Source organism: Heptranchias perlo, chromosome 17 (assembly GCF_035084215.1).
Source record: "Heptranchias perlo isolate sHepPer1 chromosome 17, sHepPer1.hap1, whole genome shotgun sequence".
Classification (NCBI taxonomy): domain Eukaryota; kingdom Metazoa; phylum Chordata; class Chondrichthyes; order Hexanchiformes; family Hexanchidae; genus Heptranchias; species Heptranchias perlo.
In genome coordinates this window covers 54,268,339-54,274,413 of record NC_090341.1, presented here as the reverse complement: position 1 = coordinate 54,274,413, position 6,075 = coordinate 54,268,339, and the positions used below count along the sequence as shown (strand labels likewise).

The window sequence follows — 6,075 nt, the reverse complement described above, 5'->3', positions numbered from 1 at the left end:
GACTGTTGGTGAGTTGGGGGATGTAGTTCACATTATTGATAGCGGGCACGGATCAGGTGAGCACGCGGAGCCCTTGCAGACAAGGCAGGTGTTCCCTGTTGCACCCATGCATCTTCCTCCATTTCCTCCTCTGGCTCCTCCCCTCCTCCTCCTCAGCCTCTTCCTCCTCCTCCTCAGCCTCTTCCTCCTCCTCCTCCTTCACATCTGGCTCAGGGTCTTGTCGGATCATTGGTGGCAAGGGCTGGTCCCTCATGATGGCAAGGTTTTGCAGCATGCAGCAGACCACCATGAATCTTCCCACCCACTCAGTGGAGTACCAGAGGGCTCCTCCAGAACGTTCCAGGCAGTGGAAACGTTGTTTCAGGAGGCCTATGGTGTGCTCCATGACATTGTGTGTGGCAGCATGATTCTCATTGTCGGCCTGCTTTGCACGTGTTCATAGGTTCCTGACCAGAGTCATGTGCCACTGCGTTAGGGGATAGCCCTTGTCGTCCAGTAGGCAGCCTTTGACCTGCTGAGCCGGGTGAAAGATAGTTGGCACATTGGATTGCCGCATAATCAAGGCATCGTGACTGCTTCCAGGGTAGTGGGCATCGACCTCCATGATTCGATGTGTGTGGTCGCACACCAGCTGCACGATCAGGGAGTGGAAGCCCTTGCGGTTGACAAAGACAGCTGAGTTGATATGTGGGGTACAGAGGGCAATGTGCGTGCAGTCAATGGCACCCTGCACCATGGGGAAGCCAGCAATGCGAGTGAACCCCTCTGCTCGCTCGTTCAGCTTGTTTCTATCAAGAGGGAACGTGATGAATCTGTTCCTCATCTCGTACATTGCATCTGTGACCTCCTTTATGCAGCAGTGCACTGCATACTGCGAGATGTTGCACACGTCGCCAACAGAGGCCTGAAGTGATCCTGAGTCGTAGAAGTTCAGCACCACGGTGACCTTCACAGCCACAGACAATGCTGTCCTTGCCCTGCTCTGAGGCTGTAGTTGTGGCCGCAGCAGCTGACAGACCTCTGTTACGGCCTCCTTGGTGAACTTCAGCCGTTGGATGCAATGCTCCTCGCTCATGTTGAGGTATGAGAATTGGTCCCAGAAGGCCCTCATTGGATATGGCCTCCTGCTCAGTGCTCTGTGCCTCCTCCTCCTGCTCCTCCCTCTCCTCGCAGCTTGACATGCTGTGCGCGGACTCTCTACATGCTGCCAATTGTGCTCAATGCCCAGCGGGAGCCCTAGCAGACCACCCCTGGTTGCCAGGAATGTTGTTCAACCACGGTTGTAACTTTCTGAACCGTAAGGCAGTACCTGCCAAACCACTCTCAAATGTAATGTTGCAACTCTAATAAGTATAGGGAGCTTCAAAAAACACTTTCTATTCCACCAGCAGCCAGAAGCAATAATCCAACAACTAACCTGCAACACCTGCATGGTCCCTGAAAATAGCACTGGTGGGAGGTCCTCCAGGCCATCTAAGATATGTTCAGGGGTTAAGACAGTGTTTGGTATTTGTACATGCGCTAATACCTATACCAATATGGCATCCGGCACAAGTCACGCTGGAAACGTGCGTGCACAGCCAAGTCGCCATCTTGGCACTTCGAGAGGCTGCCTAGCACCGAAACAACGGGCGCTACACTTAGTGTACTGTGCAGAGTTCTGGTCTCTATATTATAAATAGGTTATAGAGGCACTGGAGAAGGTGCAAAAAAGAATTACAAGGATGATACCAGAACTGAGAGGTTATACCTATGAGGAAAGATTGTTTTCACTTGTGGGGGAGACCAAAACTAGGGGCCATAAATATAAGATAGTCACTAATAAATCCATTAGGGAGTTTTGGAGAAACTTCTTCACCAGAGAGTGGTAAGAATGTGGAACTCGCTACCACAAGGAATAGTTGAGGCAAATAGCATAGATGCATTTAAGGGGAAGCTAGATAAATACATGAGGGAGAAAGGAATAGAAGGATATGTTGATAGGGTTCGATGAAGTAGGGTGGGAGGAGGCTCGTGTGGAGTACAACACTGGCATGGACCAGTTGGGCTGAATGGCCTGTTTCTGTGCTGTACATTCTATGTAAAAAGCAATTCAGCCCATCGAGCCTACTGCACCCATAATCTCGGTATCATTATTCTTGTCATGGACTTTTCTCCCACACTAACTCCTTTTATGTACAACACCTGCATGTTACTGTCTTCTTAATAGCAATGAATAGCACTCTTACACAAGGCTTTTATGATGTGGCCGACTAACTATAGAGTACATGCCTCTGCTTTTGTAGAAGAAGCACATAACAAGAGGGAGAGGATGGTAATGGGAGGGGACCCGGCAAAGCTCTATCCTCTCTTTTCTTTTTAGGAGCAAACTCTTGAAGTACAAGGCTGGGAGTTAGACAAAGAAGGAGATAGAGAAGCAGAAGGCATGGCCCGAGCTTATTCATCCTTCCTTCACTCTCCATCCTATTCAGTCATCCTAGAATTTTGGCAAAGGCTGCTTTGCAATAAGTTGTAATAAGTTTGTGCTAATTATTTTCTTTTTTTCTCTTTCTTTGTCTGCAGGGGAAGCTATGGCAGGGCTCAAATGGACTCACCACTTTGCACGGCATCACTCAATCTCATTCAGTCAAGGTGAAGCATGAGTCCATCAATCCTAGGGGATTTAGCTAGTCAGTTGGAGGGCTGCATACTGGGTAAACCACTGAGCACAAGTGAGCAGAAGGAGGAGGAGATGGGACCGGAGGAGCTGAAAGAGCCGGGGTGAAGGGTCATCTTGCATCCATCCACAGCTGATGAGAGCAGGGTTCCTGATCTCTGGGGCCCATCTTTTAAAAGAATGATACTTTTGGAGCATAAAAGATTTTTGGAGTCACTGGGGAACTTGCCTAAGAGTTTTCAGCACATGGCGGGAAGTGTAGAGAATTCCATAACCCGCACGTGTAGAGTGCTCATTCACAGCATAGAAACTATGCAACAAAAACAGAAAATGCTGGAAATACTCAGCAAGTCAGGCAGCATTTGTGGAGAAAGGAACAGAGTTAACGTTTCGGGTTGATGACCTTTTTTCAGATTCGACTAAAGGTCATCGACCTGAAACGTTAACCCTGTTTCTCTCTCCACAGAGGCTGCCTGACTTGCTGAGTATTTCCAGCATTTTCTGTTTTTATTTCAGATTTCCACCATCCGCAGTTTTTTGCTTCTGATAGAAACTATGCAGTCAGCCTTGGTGTGGCATCTCCAGTGACATACGAAGCCCCTCTTGGAAGGGGCCATAATGCCAGTGTTTGTATCACTCATTAATGCTCAGACTGCTGTCATAGAGGCCTTAGGCTGCAATGTGCAACAGCTCACATGACCAGTTTGGCCAAATGGAGAGAGGTATTCATAGAGCTTCAGCAATGTGATTGGTATAATGAGATCTGTTCACCCACAGAACAACAGGTATAGTAACATGGAAGGCCTGAGCAGGGGGATGCTCGAACTGGCAAGAGATGATGTTGTTGTCTCTTCCAATGGCAACACATGCACATTATTCTGCCACCTCCTACTCCAATGACTTTGCAGGTGTCAAAAAGTAGGCAGCGCCAGGCTAGCCCCACACCTGCAGAAATTCAGCAGTCTGAAGCACAACCATCTTAGGTTGAGAGCCACCTCGATTCCAAAAGCCCTTCATAGACACAGCTGCCAGCCACTGCATAGGCTCAAGCCACAGGGTTTGTACCAAGAAGAAGCACCAGTTTAGTTAGTCAAGCACGACACAGATTGCTAAGAGGGGAAGTACTGTGGGAGGGACTGAAATCACAGACATAACCTATTTTATTTCCTAAAATGTATTATCAAAATGTGGACATGGTTTCATTTGTGTGACTGGGAAAACACGTTAAGTAGAAAAGATGTGTTCTACCCTGCAGGTATGTAGGGTGGCAGTGCAAATGTTGTTCACTGTGAATTAATGCAAGGAATGGAGAAGGTGCAGGTGAAGACCAGTAATGCAAGGCTCTGTGGGACATCAGGGGAAAGTGTATTAGGGTCTGCTGAATGGCTCTTCAACCTGCCAAAGGTGCTTATGCTGCTGCCTCCTCTTGATCCACAGGCTATTTAGGGGTGTTGTCTCCCTGTTCTTCAGAGGGCTTTTGCTACATCTACCCCATTTGGATGCCTCTTTCAATTGTCAGGCTGTAGAGAGGGTAGCACACAATGATTACCCTGAAAACTTTGTCTAGGGTAGACTGAAGGAGGTCATCTGATCTGTCATGGCATCAGAATCGCTGCTTCATCAAGACTTGTCTGAGCATTCAGGAAACCTTATTGCACCTGTGGTGTCTGGGGATGCCACAGAGGGGTCATGAGGCAAAGGAGCAGTGGGTATTCTTAGTTTCCCAAGATCCAACCCTTACCTTGCTGGTTATCAGCAAATAATGGTTTCTCTATTAATTAACATAAAATGAATACATTGTGACAGCTGCTGGGGAATCAGGCGTTCACCTGCAGCATCCTCTTTAGATGATCACATACAAGCTGCACACTAATGGAGTGAAATTCCTTGCAATTCTTCCATGGGGCATTCATGCCTGTGTTCAGGAGCACAGAGAGCTATATAGATGATAGCAATAATATTCTAGATTGTTAGGAATCCTGCCTTTGATAAAATCCTAAAGGTCTCGCCTGCTGATCCTTGTTGCCTATGGGGAAAGTGATGTACCTGCTTGCCCTTGCAAACAAGGTATCAGTCACCTATTTTATGCAGCAATGCACTACAGACTGTGATGTTACATTGATGTTCCTGGTAGCACCCTGGAAAGAGCCTGAGGCAAAAAGGTTTAAGCAGCTGTCACTTTCACTACCATTGATTGTGCATGCCCTGTTAGACTGGAAGCCCCAGCATGTTGTACTACTCTGTCACCACCTTCCTTGTGAATCGGAGCGTCTGAAGACATTGCTCAGCTTCAGATGGTTGCATTGGTATATGTGGTTGGCAGGGTAACAATGGGTAGGGGTCCTGCCGCTACAATGATGCCTCACTTCCAAAACTTCTGAAAGTTCTTCCTCATCCTCCTCTTCTCCCACCAAGTAATACAAGTACAATGGGACCTTGAGGGGATCACCTATTGTGCTCAGGAGAATGGCATTAGTTGAGGAAAAGACAACCAAAAAAGCATTTTAATTCCCCATTTCCTTACAGTGCTATCCAATTGCCTAAAATAATGTAAATGCTAGCTTTCAATAATATATACAAGAATTGCTACAAAAAGAATTAACCCTGCCTGCCACTTTAAAGACTTCTGTACCCCAGGTACAGCCTAGCAACTACTAACGTAAATTTTATTGGTGTTCTTATCTTCCTAAAGACCAGTGTTAATGGAGGAAAGTCATTTTTACATCAATTTGGCATCATTTTAATGCACTTTAATTATAAGTAGCTCTTCGGATCCCTTCGATAGCTCAGCTGGTAGAGTGGAGGACTGTAGGGGGTAACAAGGCAAAGTCATCCTTAGGTTGCTGGTTCATTTCTGGCTCGAAGGAGCAAGTGTGGTTTCTTTTTTTGAGCCGTGACCTGCAGGGCTACAGACCAAATGCGGGAAAGTGGGATTAGTCTGAGTGGCTCGTTTCTCAGCCGGCGCAGACACGATAGGCCGAATAACCTCGTTCTGTGCCGCAAATTTTCTATGATTCTATGATTCAGGTAATTTCTTCCCATTCTGCCCCTGGAATGCATGTCATGTACAAACAGAGTGGTGACCAGTATAATGGGTCTCTGCCCCTTTACCAGCATCAGATTATCTCGGAAATAAGTATTAATGGGGCATTCCAATGAGGAAAACTAGCACCAGAATGCACGCTCTCTCCCCATCGGGTCACACCTCACTGACCAATGTTCAGAAAGCTTAGGCACGGATTGACAGACCCAAAGTTTAGGGAGCCCCAATTGTGCGCGAGGTACTTCTGAAGTTTAACCAGTTCATCAGTTTACCAGTACACATCACAAGGAAGTTTCGCACTGCTAGTCTGGCTAGGATCACCCTACCCATTAAGACATTGATTTACAGGTTTATCTTGCAAGTGGAAAGAATCCCA

General features: G+C 47.0%; 1 pseudogene; it reads right to left on the bottom strand.

Moving 5' to 3' along the window:
- Positions 1-436: 436 nt before the first annotated feature.
- LOC137333935 (putative nuclease HARBI1 pseudogene) lies at positions 437-1,075 on the bottom strand (annotated as a pseudogene).
- Between the last annotated feature and the right edge of the window lie 5,000 nt (positions 1,076-6,075).